At 39.4% G+C, this 24,085-nt stretch overlaps 1 long non-coding RNA gene across 1 annotated transcript; it reads right to left on the bottom strand.

The window, feature by feature from the left end:
- Positions 1–666: 666 nt before the first annotated feature.
- On the bottom strand, positions 667–1,946 carry LOC128510098 (uncharacterized). The gene is made up of 5 exons (XR_008356096.1): positions 1,816–1,946; positions 1,631–1,722; positions 1,388–1,501; positions 974–1,075; positions 667–844 (listed from the first exon to the last, which is right to left on the bottom strand). It is a non-coding gene; the product is annotated as an uncharacterized LOC128510098 (long non-coding RNA).
- Between the last annotated feature and the right edge of the window lie 22,139 nt (positions 1,947–24,085).

Here is a 24,085-nt window from a genome sequence, read left to right as displayed (position 1 = left end):
TTCGGTAAGCACCGATCTCCAACTAAATGTTGGGTGTTCCGTCACCACCTGCCACGTTTCAGGATACTGAACATCTAACATCTGACTGGTGATGCCTGCCCAGACTGTTGCACCTCCTCTATCAAGGCAAACCCTGGGAACCATGTTGACCTCAGCGTATCGCTTACCTCGCTTACTCCAGCAACGGTGACCTGACACTTATCAGTGAATAGGACGGTAGACCACTGCTGCATTGTCCAGGTCACATGGTCTTGTGCCCACTGCAAACATTTACGGCGGTGTCTTAGTGTCAGTGGTGTCACCTGCAACAAGCGTCTGGCATTTAAGGCAAAGTTTAAGACAAATTACATTTGTAATACACTAAAGTGTTTTTTTTCACTTGGGTAGACAGTGGAGAGGGGAGAAAACCGTCATGTTCTCATATGAGGAGGGATCTCAGGCGGTCAATAATAATTACAACAATCGTGAATTTAGGAACCTGATCGAAACCCTTAAGTTATTCTTAAAGTCTATCACATGATGGAAACAGCCAGATATTTTTCTTATTGATTTAAGTGAAATAGTGTGTAGTGTTTTTGTGCACGTTTGCGTTAATACACACACACATTTGTGTAAAGTAGCGGAATGATTACAATAAAAAGGCAAGAACCAGAAACAGCCAGTAAATCATGTTTTATTGCTTGAAGCTGTGGATTAGTTGAAATGTTTAAACTCCTGCTTTAGGAAGGAGAAACTGAAACTCTGATCAGGAGGTCGAGTGTAATTTATCTGTGTGCAGCCATAGTGATGATTTCCGTAGAGGTCAGAGGTCAGACATCAGAGTCGACTCCTCAATCGCATTCACCTTTAAACGAAAACCACATTAGGGTCAGCAGAAACTGGGCTGTACTGAGTGCAATAAAAAGATGTGGATCGTCTCATGTCCTAAATGCAGGATTGTGTGTATTGTATTGAGTGCACTACAGTGTCGTACCCTTGTAAGGGAGGAAGATGGTTTTCTCAGGGGCAAATTGCTGCTTGAGAGCAATCTGACGGAACTTATTCTTAACTTCCAGACTGACCACAGGCTTACGGGCTGTCACACACGCACACGCACGCACACACACACACACACACACACACACACACACACACACACAATCGAATCCAGTTTTATTTAAAATAAATATTACAAACTCTATTAAAAGACAGTAAGTTATCATATCAGTGCATTCTTACTACCTAAAAAAGTAAACTGTTTAATGTAATTTAATATTTAAAAAAATATACTGTATGGTGTTTATAACCAATAGCTTTAATTAAAATATAATGCTATTTAAAGAGCCAGTATAAATATGATGTTAATAAAATAAAGCAATAAAATCCACGTAAAGAGCTGGTGACTGACTGTAGAGCTCAAGGTTGAAGGTGACGTTTTGATTCATGGTACTTTTTTTTTGGACGATAACATACTCATCGTACTGACCATCCACAATATTGACTTCAGTCAAAGGTTGGTAGTCTGAAACAGAAAAACATTACACAGTTACACTTTACTGTACTTAATAATGCTTTAATTACATAATTCTCTGAGATATAGATCACAGTCATATACATGTGTGTAAAGTCACATCTGCGGTGTGTTACTCACACACACTGTTGAAAATAAACTTCCCCGGGGTGTTGGTTTTTACCAGAGTATTATATGACCTGATGCAGCCAAGTTCTGTAGTGCCATCAGTTCTACACAAACACACACACATGCACACAAATATAGTCAAAGACTCTGTGTTAAAGTGTTTTCACTATGTGATGGTTCTTCTGTCTGTCTCTCACCTCAGGAGTGAGTTTTTTCGTTTTCATGTTTCTGCTAGCGGTGGGCGTCACAATGAGCACAGTAACTTTCTCTACCCATATGGGGTCATTTATCCACCCTGCACCAGAGACTGTACCTGTCTGGTACCACTTTCCTGCCATCTGAGGGCAAAATGAGGAAAAATCAATACACACAGAAAAGCCCAAAGTCAAAAACATGCAAAAGTTTAGGCAAGGTGCAAACAGGATCTCAGAGACCAACTACGCATCAAGTTCAAGTTCAATGTCAAGACAAAACCTGGAGAACACCAGGAGCAGGCTTAGTGAAGCAGACTCATAGTTCACAGGTGACTGTGGAACAGATGGGTGGGTCTGATGATGAACCCAGAGCTCGAGAGCCAGAAACTGAGTGATGCTTGAGTGAGTCTTCTTTTATTTCTTCTTGATATCTTTATTATTACTTTAAATTGATTGTTGTTGTTATTAAATTATTACCTTGTCCACTGTGAAAACAGGCAGGTTGGAGGATGCATTTGTTCCCAAAATGAAGAGAAGAACTCCCAGAAGTCCCAGCATACTGGTGGCCATGGTGATTGTAGAGTCAGGGCTGAAAAGTATAATAGTGCATCCCTGAGTCAAACTTATATACAACTCAGGGCTCTCTCTCTCTCTCTCGTTCTCTTTTTTGTGATGTCATTGTGACGGAGGGCAGCAGGTGCAAAAGATTTAATGGTAAAAGTGTATTTAATCAGTAACACTTTGCTGTCCTTGAGTCAGACTGAAAAACACATAAAAGATCATTTTTTCTTTATGTAATAAAATAGGTCACAGTTAGAGAAAATAATCCACAGGAATAAAAAGTTTTGGAAAGAAAGTATCTCTGAGACCTGAAACACACCAATAACCACCGCCAGCTTATCTGGTTTACACTCACCACACAATATGTATCTGTTGCTTTGCCATCTGGATTCATGTTTTGAATCTCTGCTTCAGAGATTTCAATCATGTGACTGCCTGGGAGCTGGACCTTGTATACAGAAGCTTCTTATTCATCAAATGCTTATGGATTCATAAAGCGAGGTGAGCAGCACAGTAGCCCTGTACAAAGACAGAGTTATGGGAGACATACTGGGTTTAGTAAACCTTAAGACTAGTTTTCACAAAGGGATTCACATTGTGACTAGGCATCAAGGGCAAATAATTCAAGGCCACCTTTGAGTCATGTTGAGTTAAAAAAAGTTCCTGCAATGGAAAGCCTGAAGGACACCTGGCAGGTTTGGTAGCGGTAGTAAATGAGGTCTGAGAAGATTCATCAAACAGGGTTGGAGGGGATTTAATCAAACAGGGTCAGAGCGGGTTAGTTACCTGTAAAACCTGTTACAGTCTCAGACAAGCCAGACTCAGTTTCAGTAGTATGAAGAGAAAGAGCTCGCAGGTAATCTTTAAGTCCAATAGAAACATGTAACTGCAGCTTACCAGGGCAGATCAGGTTCTGTTTCTAGTGTTTCTAATAAGACTGCCAAAAACAGGACAGGTCAGGGCTTCAAAGGCGAGGGGGGAAGCACAAAATAACAAAATATCTGTATTACCATCTTGCAGGGAACATATGCTCCACAGCTCCCGAGCTCCAGAGCTTAGACAACTTAACCAATACACAGGAAGTGCCCCAAAGCAAGAAGTGCAAATCATGACAGGGCCTCTTACCATCTGCCAGGCCAAAGTGATGTCTAATGATGGATGTGCGGCGCCCAGGGACTTTTGGGTTTTTTATGCTTCTGAGACTTATATGTTCACTATCCCTAAATTCACTTTCCCACAGCTGGTAATAATCAAATGTAATCTGTATTGTTAGTTAAACTTCATGCATTGTATAGTTTATTATCTTGCATCTGATCTGAACTGAACCAAATTCATATCTGAACCCCGTCTAACTAATATTGTATGTGATAAAATTTTGATTGGATTTTTTGCTTTTTCCTGCACGTACTAAGGCATAACATTAAAACTCTGACTGGCACAATAATCCGACAGCACCCCACTAAGCCCCGAAGAACTCATGGTTGTTGAGTGTCCAGAAGTGTGTGAACAAGGTTTACAGGAATCCACTAGCTCCTGGTCCAGCCCCATAGTTGTGGTGCCGACGCCTAATACTCTAATATGTCTTTGTAATGGATTCCGCAGTCTAAACCAAATTTCGGAGTAACCGTTATCCCTAACCCTAACCCTAACCCTAGGTTTTCTTCTGCTGACTGTTCCATGAAGGTCTTGTCTGTGCAAACATTGCTGCACAGTGGAATGGTGCACCACCACCTTTCTGAGTCTGCTTAATCTTCCTGCAGGTTTTTTTGCAGTCAAATTTGATTTGTCTATCTGACCAGCTTACGAGCAGTTCTCTCCAAGAGTTTTCTTGGTCTTTCAGATCTCATCTTAACCTGCACAGTTCCCCTGAACTGTTTACTCTTAAATACATATCTCACTGTGAAAACTGCAAGCTGACAACACTTTGCTATTTTCTTGTAGCCCTCTCCTGCATTATGGGCATTAATAACTTTCATATTAAGAGTCTTACACAGCTGCTTAGAGGAACCCATGGTTATTAAGTGTCCGCAAGTGTGTGCACGAGGTTTAAAGACTCAAAGTATTTGTAAAGATTTAAAATTGGCATTTACTAATAACAGCTGTTGCCATGCATCAGATCTAACGAGCTGAGATTAGGGTCTGAAACCTTGTAAAGAGTCAGAGACTTTGGAACTCTTAGAGTGACCAAACTTTTGCACAGTGCCATAACAATGTTTTAATTTTTTTTTGTTGTTGTTGTTTAAATTATGGCATACGAAGTAACTATCCATCAATGTTTGGTGATGATATTGTGCATTTTTTCTATTTCCAAGAGACTATGTTAACATCTTTTCAATTAAAAACTCAACAAAATACGTTATTTATTAAGGGGTGCCTAAACCTTTGCATAATACTTTACCTCCATGTCATCATCATTACCCCAGCCCAATGACCAACTCTCAATAACGTCACCCCCTTTACTACCACACCCCTACTTTACTTCACGTTATTCACATCCCTTCCCTCCACATTTTTTGTGTTAAAAATAAAAGAGCAGTTTTTTGGCTTGACCCAGTTAACACTTTACAGTGAGGTTATGAGGTTTGCAAATGATTCCATTTTTATTAATAATAAATGATGGAAATTTAAATTATTCATTCCACAGTCCAAAAAAAATAATAAAAATAATTCATACAAAATATAAAGTAAAAATAAAAAATATTACCTGCACTTTACCTTAAAAAAAAGTAAAAATAAATCCCAACAGATAAGTATTTCCGTTTATGCGTGCTGGCGCTGTGTGTGTTTGTGTGTGTGTGTGTGTGTAAAGCTAAAGTAAGAGGAGACTCTTACTTTTAGTCCCTACTGTCTCCCCCTTCTATCTTACACAGTAAACCTTTCTCCTCTCTTATTTGAATTTCACACAAACTCACACACACACACACACACACACACACACACACAGTCACAGTGTTATAGTAAACAATATACGCATGCACGGATGTTGATACTACCAGTGAGAGACGCGCAATTCCATGGCACAAGAGAGAAAAACTGTTGGCTCAGTTGTGATCACGTGATGCTCGGAATCAAAACCAGAAGCACATGCGTGATACATGATACTCGGTGCTTGTAAACCAAGACTTTTTTTTAAGTCAATATTTTTAAAACATCTTTGCAAACACTCGCAAACTGCATTACTCACAATCCGAGGTTTCACTGTATATAGTTTCACAGGCATGATTTAGTTCTTCTGTTTTGTGCAAAATCATATATAATCAGTCTACAACCCTTTGAAGTGAAATGGTCTAGTCCTGACTCTTAATTAAGGGAGGAAATGTACTGTATTAAGAAAAATAATCTGCTGATCTTTAAGGTAATCCGTGATATTATTATTTCAGGTTGAAGCCCACATACATGTCTGTCTGTTTTTCTGTACGGTTATTTCAGCAAAAAGTAAAAACATGAACTAATCCCAGTAAAAATATTTAGTTTAGCTTTTCTAATTAAATCAACCACAGAACTGTTCATAACATCGCTTTTACTTAACATTTTGTTTTAGCACATAACACTGGGCTTTCAGTTCGGGTATTTGACACACCCTCACCTCAGACTGCTGTGAATATGTGTGCTCTAACAGCCCATGTTTTATCATCATGTTAATGCTTCACATTACTGCTTTTTTATTAACACCACAGTTACAAAACATATGGGAGGAATCATTTAACGCCAAAGTTCCTCATTTGTATTGCTGTCTAAATACTGCTTTTTTCACTGTTTACTGTTTTTTAGTGATTTTGCACTTTTTGGAGAATTACTCAGCTTTTTCAGTGTATAAAGTGTGGGATGTTTAGAAATTCCTTGTATGTTAGGAAGTTGTATGTTAGGCTTAAGACATGCTTAGCTAGATGTATGTGTAGCTGACTGCCATGTTTAGCTAATGACCATGTTTAGCTGATTGCCATGTCTTTAGCCTTAGTCCTGTCTCGTGTCTTTCCGAGTCTCTCGTCTTGTCCCCGTTTTTAGCTCCATGCTTAGCTTGAACCTGTGTTGTGTCTTTAAGCATGTGTCTCTACATACAGTAATGCTTATAGTTATGTGTAGTTGGTGTATTAAAGTCCGTGTCTTGTCAGTTAACCAAGTATATCAGCATAATGCTTATGTTATGGGTTGTATAATTTGAGTGTTCGTTTCTTTGTCTGTCTTGTTTTTTTGTGATTCCTGTTTTGTGTTATATACTGATTGCTGGAGCTAACAACATGCAGTCAGACGATAACAAGAATAACTTTACAGATGTGTTTAAATTAGTAAAGGTGATATCGGATGAAGTCATCTGGCCCCATCCCAACGAGGATCATTTGCAGATTTCCTCTTAAACCTGGTTGTTTCTGTAGACTAAGCGTTAAATACTGGACACTTTGATATTTATTTTCAGAATCCAGTATTGGTTCAGAGGAATACCATTTTAGCAGTAAGATTATTATTAATTATCCCTAGAACCACTTTTTTTTTCCAAAAAATAATAATCTTAACATTTAAAATGTATCTTTTCATCAGATTTTTTCAGCTAATTATATTTATTTTTAAATAAATCAAAACAAAGGCTCCATGACAATACCGCTCTACAGACAAAACAACTTGTTTAAAATCTGAATTTACACACTTGCAAAGTAATACAAGTAACAAAATGCAGCTTTAAGACCAGACAATAAAAAAAAAACAGATGCAGATGATAAAAAGCCAAGAACCAGAAACAGCCAGTAAATCATGTTTTTATTGCTTGAAGCTGTGGATGATTTGAAATGTTTTAAATTCATGCTTTAGGGAAGAGAAACTGAAAGTCTGATCAGGAGGTCGAGTGTAATTTATCTGTGTGCAGCCATAGTGATGATTTCTGTAGAGGTCAGAGGTCAGAGGTCAGAGTCGACTCCTTAATTGCATTCACCTTTAAACGAAAACCACATTAAGGTCAGCAGAAACTGGGCTGTACTGAGTGCAATAAAAGATCATCTCATGTCCTAAATACAGGATTAGTGTGTGTCTCCTAATGAGTGCACTACAGTGTCGTACCCTGGTAAGGGAGGAAGATGATTTTGTCAGGGTTAAACTTTTCCTTCTGAACAACCTCACTGAACTTCCTCTTAATATCCTGACTGACCACACGCATACGTGCTGTCACACACACACACACACACTCACACACACACACACACACACACACACACACACACACATGCATTGCAGTGCCTGGGTAAGTTTAACATTAATCAACAATAGCATTATTTAATGGGTCAGTATAAATATAATGTGAATAAAATAAAACAATAAAATAAAGCACATAAAAAGCTGCTGACTGACTGTAGAGATCAAGCTTGTAGGTGACATTTTCCTTCATTGTCCTTTTGCTCTGAATAATAATGTACTCATCATACTTCACATCCAAAAAAGTGAATTCTGTTATAGGTCGGAAGTCTGAGAGAGAAACACAATAGCATATTAATAACGCTTTATAACACATTACTGCTCTTAATAATGCTTTATAATTTGTTGCTGAGCTTAATGATGTTTTAATTATATGTCATAACTCTGGGTTCGATGACATTCATATATGTAAAGTCACGTCTGTTCTGTGTTTCAGACTCACACAAGCCGTTGAAAAGAAATGTTTCTGGAGTTTTGGTTTTCGTTAGAGTATTAATTACACCAACACAGCCGAATTTTGAACTGCTCAGAGCTCTAAACACACACACAGACACACACACACACACACACACACATTTAGTCAAATACTCTGTGTTCAAAGCATTCTCACTGTGTGATGTTTTCTCTGTCTGTCTCTTACATCCTAACTGTGCTTTTCACTCTTAACTCTCCATCAGTGGTGGGTGTCACAGTGAGCAAAGAGACCTTCTCCATCCATGTGGGGTTTTCTCTCCACCATACATCAGAGACTGTACCTAACAGGTACCACTTTCCTGCCAGCTGGGGGCAAAAGGAAGAAAAGATAATACACAGTACAATGGGTAAGCTTGAGGTCTAAAACATACGCAAACAGGATCTCAGAGGCAAACTAGGCATCAAGGTCAAGCTCAGGCAGAGACAAAACCTAAAAAGCTTAACACCAGAAGCAGGGATTAGTGAAGCAGACTGGTGACTGTGGAAGAGGATCTCCTGCATGGTGCTGATGATGGACGGATGTGTCTGATGATTAATTCAGAGACTAAGAGACAGAAACTGTGTCTGCTTCTTCTTCTTCTTCTTCTCCTTCTTGTTATCCTATTAATTTATTAAATGACTATTGTTATTATTAAATGGTTATTACCTTATTCAAGGTCATTTCAGGCAGATTGGGAGATGCATTTATTCCCAAAATTAAGATCAAAACTCCTAGAAGTCCCAGCATACTGGTGTTCATGGTGACTCCAGAGTGAGTGCTGGAGAGTGTAATAGTGCGTCGCTGAGCCACACTTATATACTCAGGGTACACTCTCTCTCTCTCTCTCTCTCTCTCTTTCTCTCTCTCTAACACACACACACACACACTTCATACATTACTCACAGACTATAAGTATACACTAGACATGCGAAAACCATAGCTTGCAAATTTGCAAAATACAAAGCAAAATTTTGGCTGTATTTTAAAGTAGTTTCAGCATATTAGAGATCAGTGCTGCGTGTTACAATGTTACAAGATAACGTGTTAGAGTACTTAGATTACTTTTTTGATGTAACGAGTAATCTAATGCATTTAAGTCTCAGTTATTTAGTCACTTTAGTGTGTGTGTGTGTGTGTGTGTGAAAGTTGTCACAAGCCCCGCCCCTGATACTCCCCCCAATTTATTCCTGCTGTTATACCCCTATCTCACCTATGCGGTTTGACTATGCGAGGACCGAAAAGTGGAAAGATGTAAACCTAATCACAGCGCAAAAGCTCACAATGATTTATGATGAACCGTATTTATGGCCACCGCCTGAAACCGCAGAGGACAGGAGGATCATATGTGTATAATTAACAATAGAGTGTTGGCCTCCCAGATTCTCTTTGAACATGGTCACCTGACCTCCTTGCATCACAGAGATTCCCCTCATGATTTAGAGAGAAAGTCTTCCTCGAGTAAAAACGCAGAACCAGAACAACTCATAGGGCAATAAATCATATGGGAACAGATTATAACTATACAACACCATATAAACAATGATTAGCAGCTTTATAAAAACTTGATACATGTAATCAAGGAGCACATCAAGAAGAAAGGGAACCACTTTCAGTTTGTTTTGTTAAGCAGCCGGTGCCTAAAGGAATTATAAATCCTTGATTTAATTGAGGTTTTAATGTCTATTTATTATTAATGTTTATTTACTACATTTACTGTACATGTCTTTTCTTAATGTTTTGATTGTTTTAATATGCAAAAATTTGATGCTAGTGTTGGAAATTGGTAATAATTATCATATTTTTGGGTGGCTGGAACGGATTATCTGCATTAACATTATTTTCTGGAGGAAAATGCGTTTTGCAATATACAGTATCACCTTCAGAACTCACCTTCGGAATGGATTCAGTTAATATGCTGGGGTACTGCTGTACTAGGCAGTAATTAAACCATCAGTCCTCAAAATAGACGTGCTGTAAAAAATGGGCAAACGTAAAGATCTGAGTGACTATAACACAGGCCAGACTGTGACACCTGGTTCAGAGCAACTCCAAAATAGGCGTATTTTGGAGTTGATGGGCCTTGTGGACAGGGGTCAGGACATATTAAAAGTTGTGCAATTAAGGAAATCTGGTGAACTAGAAATGGGGTCATGGGCTCATGGGGGTCACTGAAGGTCACTGATGCTTGTAGGGAGTAAATGCTGGTCTGTCTGGTATTATCCGCCTCAGAGTTGTTTTGGGGACACAAGGGAAACTACACCATATGAGGCAGATGTGTTTAACTTTATTTCTGATCAGTCTGTACACTATACACATAGATACATACATGTACTACTCTCACACTATAGATACTATACTAGACCTATTTATAATGAACCATATAATCTTTTATCCAAAGGTTCCCTTATAGAACCCTTTTTCCTCCATGTAGGTGAAGTGGAGAGTGTGTGTTACATTCACATCAAATACCACACAGACTTTTATCAGTAATCTCCCAGAGTTCCCAACTTTGATTAGATCACCGTCTGACCCCACAGAACTCGATCGGGCCACTAAATATTTAGAGTCGACGTTCCGTTATACCTTAGATAATGTAGCTCCAGTTAAAAGAAAAATGATTAGAGATAAGAAACTCGCTCCCTGGTATAACGATCACACACACACTTTAAAACAGACCGCTCGGAAATTAGAACGTAAATTGTGTAGTCTTAGTGTAGCTAGATCAACGTATCTCTCCGCTCTTATATAAAATAACAAAAATAATCCTAGATTTTTATTTAATACCGTAGTCAAATTAACCAGAAATAAGACCACTGCAGAAATCTCCACAACAACATTGTGTATAGTGAGGCCTTAATGAACTATTTTAATAATAAAATTGTAAATATTAGGCATAAAATTAAGGCTTTAAAACTGGACAATGCAATTAATTCAGATATTAAACTAGCCATGTCAGATCAGAACCTAGAATACTTTACTCTCCTTGAAGAGAATGAACTAATTTCACTCATCTCTTCTGCAAATTCATCAACCTGTATATTAGATCCTGTTATGTTTAGAACTAGTATGTTTAGATGTTGTCCTCCTCACTCTCATTGATTACTCAGGTTTGCTGACGGTGAGGTGATTGGTTGCTTTACATCTCAGTTCCCCCTCACGTTTGTGTTTCCTTCTGGCTCTCCCTTTAGTTATGATGTCATAGTTAGTCCTGCCGGAGTCTCTGCTTGCACTCTACAGTTAATATACATTCACATTATACATTGTGTGACTGTGACCATACCTAACTGCCATCTCTCCTCTTCTTCTCTTCCCCCCCTCTTTCTCTTTCCTCTCTCCTCCTGTCTCCCCCTTTCACTCTTTCTCTCTCTCTGTTGAGCTACACATGTCGTTCCTGAGCTGCCAGTGATCCAGACTCCCTCTGCCCTCCGGACCTGTCTGACCCATCCTGGTGCCCCGCTTCTGGTTGGAGATCTCGTCACATGGATGCCCCGTGTGTCTCTCTGGGATGCGTCTGGTGATTCTCTCTACCTAGAAGACGGTCCTGGCCTCGACTGTTGTTGACAACTGTTTCTCTGAGGACTTGACTTGGCTGCGGTTGCTCGATAGTTTAAGATTGCAATTGTCTCCAATAACTACCTGGACTTCATATTAACATCAATTAACATCAGCTATTATAGCTGAACTGCCTCCCACCCTACACACTGTATAAATGCAGATCAATCACTGCTTTCTGTTTCACCCAGATGAGGATGGGTTCCCTGTTGAGTCTGGTTCCTCTCAAGGTTTCTTCCTATTACCATCTCAGGGAGGTTTTCCTCGGCACTGTCGCCCGCAGCTTGCTCACCAGGGACGATCTGATCATCTCGATTTATGCACACTTACATTCCATACAAACTTAAATAATTCTTCTGATTGTGTAAAGATGCTTTGCGACAATGACAGTTGTTAAAAGCTCTATACAAATAAAATTGACTTGAATTGAATTGTGCGCGTGTGTGTGTGTGTAAAATATGAAACATATTGTTTGTTGTGGATCATGTGACATCACAGTGATGAAGGAGAGCAGGTGCAAAGGATTAAAAAGGTAAAAGTGTGTTAAATCAGGAACACTTTGCTGCCCTTAGACAAAAAAAAAAAAACACACACACAAAATATATTTTCTTCTTTATGTAATAAAATAGGCCACAGTCAGAGAAAAGTATCCACAGGGTTGATAAGTTTTCTGAAAAAAAAAAGGATCTGAAACCCATCAATAACCAGCTTATCTGGTTAACACTCTCCACCTCTCAGAGTGTGTAGCGCTGTGTTCTCTACTAAATCAATTTGATCTAAAGCATGAGAGAGATAAAGTCAAAGCACAGCGTGACTGCAGGTGCCGTTGTTCAAATGTCATACAGGAAAAAGCTTCCTGCCACTCAAAATCATTGCGCACAGCGCACAATTCAATTCAAGTCAATTTTATTTGTATAGCACTTTTAACAACTGTCATTGTCGCAAAGCATCTTTACACAATCAGAAGAATTATTTAAGTTTGTATGGAATGTAAGTGTGCATAAATCAAGATGATCAGATCGTCACTGGTGAGCAAGCCACTCAAAATCATTGATTTTGAGATGATTCTCCTTTGATGTGATTTATTTTTATTTTGCAATCATTGATTATATTATTATGGTGTAACGACTCAGGTCTCACGAGGGGCAGAACCACACATAAATACTCTGCACTATTCAGAACGAGCAGAGGCGCGGCCATTTATACACAGGCAATGCTGCAGTCAGTGTGGACGAGCCAAACCTGGCGGCGTGTTTATTTAAGGGTCCTGAGAACTTCCGTACTTCATGTGATCATTTAGGTAGCACCAGTAAGGTATCAGGGTCAAGACCAAGAAAAAAAAAAAGACTAATAAAAAGACAGAAAGAAAAGACAGACAGACAAAGTGCGCTGTTCAGCGGCAAAGCCCCAGCCTCTGCCTGTCTAAGTCGGCGGCGAGTGAGAGAGAGAAAGAGAGAGCACACGCTGTCCTCTAAGCGTCACTCCCTGGTAAAATATAAAAGCACACTTAAAGAAACTCTCTCTCTCTTATAAATCCTTGGTAAGGGCATAGGCCCTGAGAGGATATAGTTTTTATTTTCAGTTATCAGAGCCCCGTCTGTTCTCGCGTAGACGGCGGAGCTCTGTTCATTTTGTGTTTTTAGTTTCCTTTTATTTCCTTTTGAGTTTCTAATCCGATGCTAACTGAAGGACTGACGATGTAAGCAGGCTATATGAATGAACAGTTGGTTCCCTTTCAAAAGCTACACTCGATGCTGCGCGAAAGCGCTATGGGAAACGATTCCTCGTTTTTTTGTGAAGCACGTGTGTGTCAAACACACCAAATATTTTGGCATCTATAACCTCAGGCAGGTGACGTCAACCGATGAGGTGCACCTGGAGGTTATAAATAGGCATGAACCGGAGGAGGAGGGGCCTCAGTGATGGCCCCTCCCCTCCTGGCGACCTCCATGATTTAACTCTTTCATGGAATAAGCCATATTTATCCTGTGTTTTTGTGCTATTGACATTTGATTTGCACTGCACACGATGGCTTTGCAGGCAGACCAGACTGACCTACTGAGAGCTGCACCTTTTAGAGAGGCTGGCTCCTTCCTACACGAGGTATGAGGTTGAGTGTCATGTGGAATCCGAGCGCAACGCGGGCACAGCTGTCTCCTGCGCGCACCGAACTCATTAAAGCATACTCTAAAGGAGTATAAGCTAGACGAGGTGGTAACGTCCCCGCTCCCAGAGTGGTTTCAGTGGTGGCTCAGTGCCGGGGGATTTTATCCAATTTCTATGTGGTTCAGACCCTCGTCCTTGACTCTGGGTCCCACTCTAGGTCCGTGCTGTCGTCACGAGTTGCTAACGGCAGACGTTTTTCCCTTAGGGGCCGGAGCGCGACCTTAGATGGCCGCCCAGCCCAAGGGAGCTGGAGAGGTCATCTTCTCGTGTGGCACATTAATTGCCCCGAAATGATGACTCTATTTCTGGCCCTGAAATACTCCCTCCAGCAGTCAGGAGGTTAACATGTCCTAGCGTGAAAAACTACACTAGGACATGGCGAAACATGCAGACCCAGTCCACTGCCGAACCGCTTCAGTGCTGGAGCTTCTGCAGGAAAAGTTGACCTCAGGCTTTTGCCCTAGTGCACTCAGAACATACGTAGCCGCTCCTCGCCTACAGTACGTCCTGACTGATGGGGCTGGTGGAAAGCACCCCTTATTCACGGGCCTCATCAGCCTTTTTATTGTGCTTAGGCTTTGCCATTGGCTAGCTAGAGCTATTCTGCATCCTCACCCAACTATCTTCTGCAGTTGTCTTCGAAGCTTCTGTTCTCTGCCGTTTCAGCTACGGGGCAGTAAGACTTCATTAACTGCGTCTAGTTTATGCTCCTTAGGATTTACAATACACCACCGCACTAGCCAGTGGCGTAAATCAGAGCAGATTTCATATGTCTTGGGGCCGCAGCCGGAGGGCAGCCGCCATTAGACGAGTCGGGTTAAAGATGCTAGTGCCCTAGCCTAGGAGGACAGGAGAAATTCTGTCCCTCGGGATCTTTTACATTCCAGCCCAACTATCTTTCACAGTCGAAGCCTTCTGTCCTCCGCCATTAGCTCCGGAGCAGTAAAGACTTCATTCGCTGTGTCCAGCTTATGCTCTTCAATTTACAGCGCACCTCTGCATTAAGCCAGGGCCGTAAATCAGAGCAGATTTCATATGTCTTAGGGCTGCAGCCGAAGGGCAGCCGCCATTAGACGAGTCGGGTTGGAAATGCTAGTGCCCTAGCCTAGGAGGACAGGACAAATTCTGTCCTTCAGGATCTTTTACATTACAGGACATAAAACATGTAGACCCAGTCCACTGCCAAACTGTTACAGTGCTAGAAGTTTCTGCAAAAAAAAAAAAAAAAAAAAAGCCGTTTTGCATTCTTACCCAACTAACTCCCACAGTCGAAGCCTTCGGTCCTCCGCCGTTAGCTCCGGAGCAGTAAGTCTTCATTCGCTGTGTCCAGCTCATGCTCTTCAATTTACAGCGCACCTCTGCATTAAGCCAGGGCCGTAAATTAGAGCAGGGTCTCATATGTCGTGGGGCCCAAGGGCTGCCGCCATTAGACGAGTCGGGTTAAAGATGCTAGTGCTCTAGCCTATGAGGTGCGTGGCATACTTCGCCTCTAGTGATTAGGGCTGTTCGACCAGGAAGCTTGCCTTATCTATTGCTCCGGCAAAAAGGGCTTCCAAACATGGCATGCGGCAGGCTGCCTTTCCGCAAGACATTGGTCAGGCGTCTTGGTTGGATGCCAGGCTCGCGGGGTCTAGGACTCCTTGGGGGTACTGTGCGCACACGACACAACCCTGGGGGTCCAGACACTTGCAGTGCGGCGGAGTGGGTATTCTCGTTCCCATAGCGCTTTCGCGCAGCTTCGAGTGTAGCTTTTGAAAGGGAACGTCTCGGGTTACTTTGCTGTAACCCTGTTCCCTGAAAAAGCGGGAACGAGATGCTGCGCTACAATGCCGCACTGCATGCGTGACTGGACATCCTTCAGACAAAATTGACCTGAGGGTGTTTCCGATTCATGCCTATTTATAACCTCCAGGTGCACCTCATCGGTTGACGTCACCTGCCTGAGGTTATAGATGCCAAAATATTTGGCGTGTTTGACACACACGTGCTTCACAACCGGTCACGAGGAATCGTTTCCCATAGCGCTTTCGCGCAGCATCTCGTTCCCGCTTTTTCAGGGAACAGGGTTACAGCAAAGTAACCCGAGACGTTTTTGCTGTAAATTTACCTCTATGTGACCAGCAGAGGGCGCCATTATTTGACATATTTTTTTTTGCTTAAAAAAAAAATGCTTAAAATCTATATGAACTAAGAAGTAAGTATCAAGTAAATGGTATGAAACAGATCCAGGAGTTTATTTAGTTACCAATGAAACTCTCAAGTTTATATTATTAATTTACTAAATAAGAAATTACAGCTTTTCATTTTTGTAAGGCCTTCTATTTTTATCTGGCACCAGGAAATTGATAGCAAATCCTTTAAGTTCCATAAGGTGCATTATGGATGCTCAAAAATAGAACTTGTTTATCCAGTCCATTCCACAGATGTTCAGTGTGACAGTGACAGGTCACTCACTGCCTTTAGAGAATCTCATTGCCATTTAGGGGTGGACTTGGTTTGCAACAATGTGTCCGTAGGTGGTAGCTTTCAAGTTGAAGTTTTGTTGACTTAGTTTTTTTTCTGTAAAGTTTTTTTTTTCTCATTGCTTTCCTTTATGGCCCAGTTTCATAGTGTCACATTATTAATGGAGGTGAACAAATGCAAGTGCAGATCAAGAAGCTTGCTTTTAGCTGCTTGTGGTCCTATGACTAGAACTTCTGTCTTATCAGGATTAAGCAGAAAGAAGTTCATTAACATCTAGTCTCTTATGTCCTGCACACTTTGCTCAACTTTAGTGAGATGATTTTTTTTTCATTTGGTTTTGCTGAGACGTATAATTGTATGTCATCAGCATAACAATAAAAACTAATACCATGCTTACGGATTATGTTGCCCAGAGGAAGCATGTAAAGGGAAAAAAGCAGTGGACCTAAAACCGAACCCTGCGGAACGCCAAACTCCACTAGAGAACATGCAGAATAATCATAATTTAAGTCTACATACTGATAACGATGGGTCAGATAGGATCTGAGCCAGGAGAGGGCTGTACCCTTAATTCCTACTACATTTTCTAATCTGTGAAGAAGAATAGCGTGATCAACGGTGTCAAAAGCTGCACTGAGGTCGAGTAATACAAGCATAGTTACACAACCCTGATCAGAGGCCAATAGGAGGTCATTTACTACTTTAATGAGTGCTGTAAATCCTGACTGATACAGTTCATGTATGCCATTTTTATGTAGATACAGTGGTGTGAAAAACTATTTGCCCCCTTCCTAATTTCTTATTCTTTTGCATGTTTGTTACACAAAATGTTTCTGATCATCAAACACATTTAACTATTAGTTGGAGATAACATAATTGAACACAAATGCCGTTTTTAAATGATGGTATTTATTATTTAGGGAGAAAAAAAATCCAATGAGTTATTCTGATGTTCTATTCTGAAAATCTATTTTCCCAGTTATTTCTATATTTAAAGTTTGATGTCTTTAAATGTAACATCTTTTTTCAAAAAAATTACAATAAACCGACACAAACAGAGGCTATATAACAGTTCATTCGTACAAATGAATTGTTAGCTAGTAAACTTGATCGTCTGTCTAAACAACACCAATTTTTTTTAAAACTCATTATTGTACAGTAAATGTCAATAGCTCTGGTTCTGAATTTTAATGCTTGTTGTATAAAGTACTCAGATGTGGAAATTACAGTTGCTGTAGTATTTCTTCAATACAACATATGACTTTTTTTTATGACTTAAGCTCTATATTTAAAAACTACGTCGAATAAAAATGTCACTTTGCTCCACCTGGCGGTCATTTCATGAATGACACGAAATGCGACTGATATATTTTGGTCACTGTCGCTTTGCCGCAGGTAAGCGCGGTGGTAATAGGCATCCGCCTTGACTACCTACTGTATGTCTTATTTTATAGTTTTGAAAATAAAACCAATACTTTTCTAGAATGTGGAAAGTAAGTCCAAACTTGTGTCCAAATCTTTGACTGGTACCTGACAAATACATAAAAATAATTAATACAAAATATAAAGTAAAAATAAAACAAATTAACCTGTTTAAGCACCATTCAGTTACAGCACATATTATATATATATATATAGAAAGTGAACTAAGTAATTTATTAAATTTTTTTACTAGTACAGTCCAAAAAAAAAAAGTAAGGTTAAGGCTTGTTTACTTTAGCATCTGGGAGAAAGCACCCCGTCCCTTTCCTTTACTGGTAATTTTCATCAACAGAAGAGTATTGTCTATAAAACAGATCTAAGTATCTGAAAAGTGTCAGATTGAGTTGAGCTGCAAATGCAACACATTAAACCTTAAGAAAAAAAAGACCACACTGGGTTGTGTACCTCTCACAAATAACAACCATCTGGACTGGGCAGTTAAAGATTAGAACAAGCAAGTCACCTGCTCTTTTCCAGTCTTCATGTGTCATGTTTTAGTAAAGATTAAATTAAACTAGATTGGATTTAATTGGATTTATTGTCATTGTGCAAAGTACATTCAAAAATCTACACTACAGTTATTATCTAACCACAAGTACATATTGTAAACATACATCTACTGTAAAAAAGTGTATATATTTTTGAATTATTGATGCTATATACTTTGTTTAAATGAAACCTGATGCAAGTACAGTCCCAAAAGTTTACATAAATCTAGACAAAAGGCGTTAAAACTCAAAATTTAATGTTTCCATACATTTCCTGTGTTATCTACTGTATCCATCAAAAGGTTTCGAGATAAGATCTGTTTACCAATACTGTTTTTCCCCAATATGTCCCCTCCCTCAGATAGCTTAAAAACCAGGCAGTAGAATTTGCTATTTTTGCTAAAAAGACGATGAGCATGCACTTGGTCGAGCCGCAGACCTGCCTCGCCTTTTTGCTCATGGAGATGACGGGCTCTTCCACTGTGAAAACTGTTGCTTCATCTCAGGTTTGTACTCACACACCAAAGTTTCATCACCGGTAATGATCCTCGACATGAAGGACGAGTCACCCACGGAGTGCTGATGGAATTCTCGGCAGACTTTGATTCAATGTTCCTTCTGCTCCTTAGTCGGCAACAACACGGTGCATGTTCAAGTCACATGTCAGGATTGTTTGGACTGTTGTGTATGACACACTGACAACAGCAGCAATGTTGTAAATTCTTCTCCTACAATCATGATGCACAAGTTGCTGAATGGTTTCGAGAATTTGGGGGTTCAGCTCGTTGAAGGTCTTCCTGATCTCTTATCATCTTCCAGTGATGTTCTTCCACTCTTCAAGCGGGCTTACCACTAAAAACACATCAAACAACTCGTTGAGGCATCGCCATAAACTTGATAAATCATGTCAAAGTTTATATGGCAGATTTGCCCAATTTTATTATTATAACTTGCTGCCATCTGTTGTTACAAAACTAGTCTCCACCCTTTTTGATACCACCTTGTATTTCCATAAGAGGTCTAGCATTTAAAAAAAATCATGGTATAATTGGTTTACTAGAAAAAACATAGGGTTACAGTTGAAGTATGTAAAAACTAATGAAGACAGAGACTGGAGAATGCAAACATTTGGGATACTTACAGATAATTTATTGTAAGTGTTAATGTAATTTTTACAAAGTAGTACACAAATCTGACCAGAAGGGGTCACCAGTGTTTTAAAACTGAATCTGTGCACTTGTTTGATTAAAAAAAATGTCTTTTATTGTATTTTTTTATTCAATTCATCATTCTAACTGTCTGTAATGTTACCCATAAAAAGCATACAAACCCCAGTGTTTCTCTCACTACTGCTGTTTCCTCTACATCTTCACAACAGATGGAGTTTCTATTGAAATACATTTATATAAAGGTGTTTGTGATATGTTTGTCAATGCTAACTGGTGCTGTTATTTTATTTAAAGTGGTTTTGTGCCATGTCTATGTCACGATAAGATATTGCTAACACAGTTGAAACAGCATGTAACAGGAGAAAGTTTTTCCGTAATCTGTAATATAAGGGTGGTTCAATCAGAAGGTCAGAGGTTCGAGCAACAGCACTGGGCATTTGCCACTGTTGAGCCCTTGAGCAAGGCCCCTAACCCGATCTGCGCCAGGGGCGTTGTATCCAGTCTGACCCGGCCCTCTGACCCCAGCGTCTCAACTGGGATATGCGTAAAAAATCATTCCACTCTGCTGTAAGGTATACTGTATGTGACAGATAATTGAATAATAATAATAATAATAATAATAATTATAATAATTATAATAATAGAGTTACAATATTCAGGTTTTATTAGTGGCTATAAACAAAAGAGCAAACATTTTTTTCGCTGGCTAATTTACTGAATTTCCAGCTCATATTAAGAAATGCCAGTCCAATAAAACTGCCTGAAGCCCAAAATTCACCCCTGATGCCGTGTGCTTGTGAACAACACAGAGCCTCAGGAATATCTCCTGGAATCTAAAGTCTAACTCTCACTGGATCCAGTGCACTGGGGACTGTAATAGAGAGAAATGGTTCACATCCTCCTGATTTTAATAAGCTTTTTGTATCAGTGTGCATTTGGCACAATAAGGTCTGAGTTTTAATATTCACACTTCCATACAAAGAGAATAACATAATACAGAATAACATTCTGTATAAAAGAGTTATGATAGATAACATCATGAAACCATTTATATTGTTCATCTTGTAGTCTAGAAAAAGTTAGTAAGAAAAGAGTTATTAAAGCAAAAAAAAAAAAAAAACTTTTTAAATGTAAAATTAGTTTTAGGACCCAATTAGCCAATCAGAGGGAAACGTACTGTGTGTTACTGTCAGGCCACATGAGGGCTGTATATGCAAATACATTAAATTAATTTCAATCAAAGTTTGAAACGAGCCAAAATCGCTCTTGAAGGCCAAGAGACGTAAAGACTAGCAGTATCCATGAGACAAAAAACAGGATTGTTCAAAAGTTGGAACCCTAAACTGGAAAGACTGTCAAAATTTAAAACTTTGAGTTTTCCTTCTTGTACCTCGTCTCTGCAGTCCAGCCTTGTATTAAAAGGAATTTACACATACTGTATCAGCCATAACATTAAAACCACTTAAAGGGAAAGTGACTGTGAATGCTGGCTTTAATGCACATGTCCACAACAGTGTGTATCGCAGTGTGGAGAGTATGTGGACGTTTATTATCCACAAGGCTTTTACATACACAAAAAAATATTAGAGACGATTGTGTCAAATTCTCAGGAGATCATCAATTTTTAAAATGTGAAACATCACATCAAAATATTAAGTCACATTTGGGTGATTTACATTCTGTATACTTTTAGATTTTTGGTTCAATAATTTTCAATTTGACACCAATTTTATTACCACGTCCCCTTCCAGTTTTACACTTGTCACTCTATAAGACACTGTCCTGACATCCACTAGACTCTTTCCACACTCTTCCCTCAGTATTAGACCTATATCAATGCCCTTATTATCTACACTACAGTAAAGCAGTTTAAATTAGTGACGTTATTTACTATATGACAATGACACCCTGAAACTTGCTCCAAGCAGAAGTGGCGTTTCCAAATGCTACCTTGCTTCAAAGCATGTATTGTTTCCCTGAGAGTCACGTGACCAATGACAAATGGGGGCTCGCATTTGCTAGAATCATGAGACTGACGTATTTGGTGCTTCACCTGGTGTAAGTAAAGGCTTGTGCACATGGAGTCTGACTGCTGTCAATCATCATATTGGATATTTTTTTTATATAAAAAAAAAATCAAGATTCAGGAACCTCTAAGACTCCCCCCCCACACACCTTTATTTAATCTGTACTGTACAGTGATTGAATGTTGTGTATCGTATTTTGTCTATAACAAATGTACAGGGTTTTTGTTTTGCTTTGAACCTTGAGAGGCACAAACAGCCGGAATTAAATTCATTGTGTTTCAACATGAACATGATTCTGATGAAGAAGGAAAATGCACACAATAAAAGCAGCTTTATATTAAAACCCTAATTTATTAAGCTAAATTTATCTCATAATTTCTAGTGTTATTTTATCTAGTTTTATTTTTTTCTCATGACGACATTGCATGTTTTTCGACCACAACCGGAGTAACACGCTTGAATAGTTTTCATTAAACTGCTTTTGTAGGAATGTTTAGGATTAAAACTACTGGAGCAGATACAGCACACACACACACACTTCAGTCACTTCTGTCAGCTGAAACATTAACTCGCACTAACTACAGAGCAACTGAGAGATATTACATATGTTTATGTCCACACAAAAACTAAAATAATTGACATGGCATCATAACAAAATTTGAATTAGATGTAATCTGTGTTGATATACAGTAGAGTATGAAGGTCAAAATATTCTGTGCTAACCACAACCAGCGAAGATAAACGAACCCGACCGGACATATTTTAAAACAATTATTTAAAGTTAAAATTGAAGTTAATGTTGTTGTAAATGTAATGTTCTATAATCTATTAAAAATGTATTTTATACCTTTTTTATTTTTAAGCTTTATTTAATATATACCTTAATCACACAAATTATATTACACTTATTTTTACTTGTTTGTAAAAACCTACTTTACTCAGTAAACCAATCAGTTGGCTAAGGCAGCTAGTGCTAAACAGTTAGCTAACCTGGGGTAATGTGACAGGATTTCAGAGGGCGCTTATATTTAAAGACATATTATTAATCATACTTTCGCACTTAGCTGACTTGTTTTAAGGACTTTCTGCAAAGTGAAAACACTGAGACACTGGTACTGGATTACGAATCAAAACTCAAATCTAAAGCTTTGGAGACTTTTTGATTATGTGCACAGTTGAAGCAAACTGAAAAAGCAGGAAATTCTGACATCTACCGGCATTTTCTCACACAGACCCCCGATGAAACACAAAACAAAATGACCAAAAAATTGCTTATAAAATATTATAAAATAAAAGTCATAAATCCTAAAGCACCACAAAGTAATTCACAGCAGAGTCTATGGTTTTAGCTCGGCGTTAGCCAGTCAATTTTAAGCAACTACCCAGGGGCTTATTATTTGCATAATCTTTTCTTGTCATGATTTGCATATAAACATGTATGCCCTAAGAACACTGTAAATAGAATAAATCAGTACAGAATAGAATAGAATAACTCAATCACTCATCTTCTATACCACTTTATCCTGTATTCAGGGTCGCAGGGGCCTGGAGCCTATCTCAGGAGGCTTAGGGCACAAGGCAGGTTACACCCTGGACAGGGTGCCAATCCATCACAGGACACACACACTGTACATACACACACTCATACACTATGCGCGATTTGGGAACGCCAATTAGCCTAGCCTGCATATCTTTAGACTGTGGGAGGAAATCGGAGTACCCGGAGGAAACCCACCAAGCATGGGGAGAACATGCAAACTTTATTCACACAGAGAGATGAGAATCGAGCCTGGCCTGGAATCGAACCCGGACGCTGGAGGTGCAAGGCGACAGTGCTAACCACTACACCACCCTAGAACAGGATAGGTTTTTCAAAATAAAAAATGATAGATTGTCACTTTGTTGAAGGAACAAAATGCACTATGCACTTGCTAAGCTCTGTAATTTCTATCAAGAACACAGACAAAATGAAGCAGTGAAGGAGAAGTCGGGAACCAGACAGGGTATAAAGGGGTTATGGGTGGAATAAAACACTTTTAGTAATGTAATTACCACCAAGCCGAAAGTCTGACATAAAAAAATTACGAAGTGCACAGATGGACAAACATTACTGATGAGTTTGAAACAGTGGTGATCAAGAGCGGAACAGTTTGGACATCTATCTACAAAAGATTCTGGATTTATAGGTGGCTATCTTTTTTGTTTTGTTTTTTGTAATAAAGTCAGGTGGCATTTCCAGATTGCCTGTAGTGTGTGTAAGTGTGTGTGTGTGTGTGTGCCCTGCGATGGATTGGCACCCTTGTTGTACCTTGCCTTTGTGCCCCAAGTCTCCTGGGATAGGCTCCAGGTCCCACACAACCCTGAATACAAGATAAAGATGTACAGGTAATGAGTGAGTGAGTAATAAAGTCACTAGTGGGCTCTGTACTGTAGATACGATTTTTAATTTAAAAAAAAATATTATTATTAATAATATTATTCTCACTCATCTTCTATACCGCTTTATAATGTATTTAGGGTCGCAGGGACCTGGAGCCTATCCCAGGAGTCTTAGGGCACAAGGCCGGGTACACACTCACAAACTCATTCACACACAAGGGGCAATTTGGGAACGCCAATTAGCCTACCCTGCACATTTTTGGACTATTGGAGGAAACCGGAGAACCCAGAAGAAACCCACCAAACAGGGGAGAACATGCAAACTCCATGCACACAGAGACAGGAATTGAG

This window comes from Clarias gariepinus, chromosome 22, assembly GCF_024256425.1.
Source record: "Clarias gariepinus isolate MV-2021 ecotype Netherlands chromosome 22, CGAR_prim_01v2, whole genome shotgun sequence".
NCBI lineage: Eukaryota > Metazoa > Chordata > Actinopteri > Siluriformes > Clariidae > Clarias > Clarias gariepinus.
The sequence above is the reverse complement of the archived record's forward strand: the minus strand, read 5'-3'. Positions and strand labels throughout refer to the sequence as shown.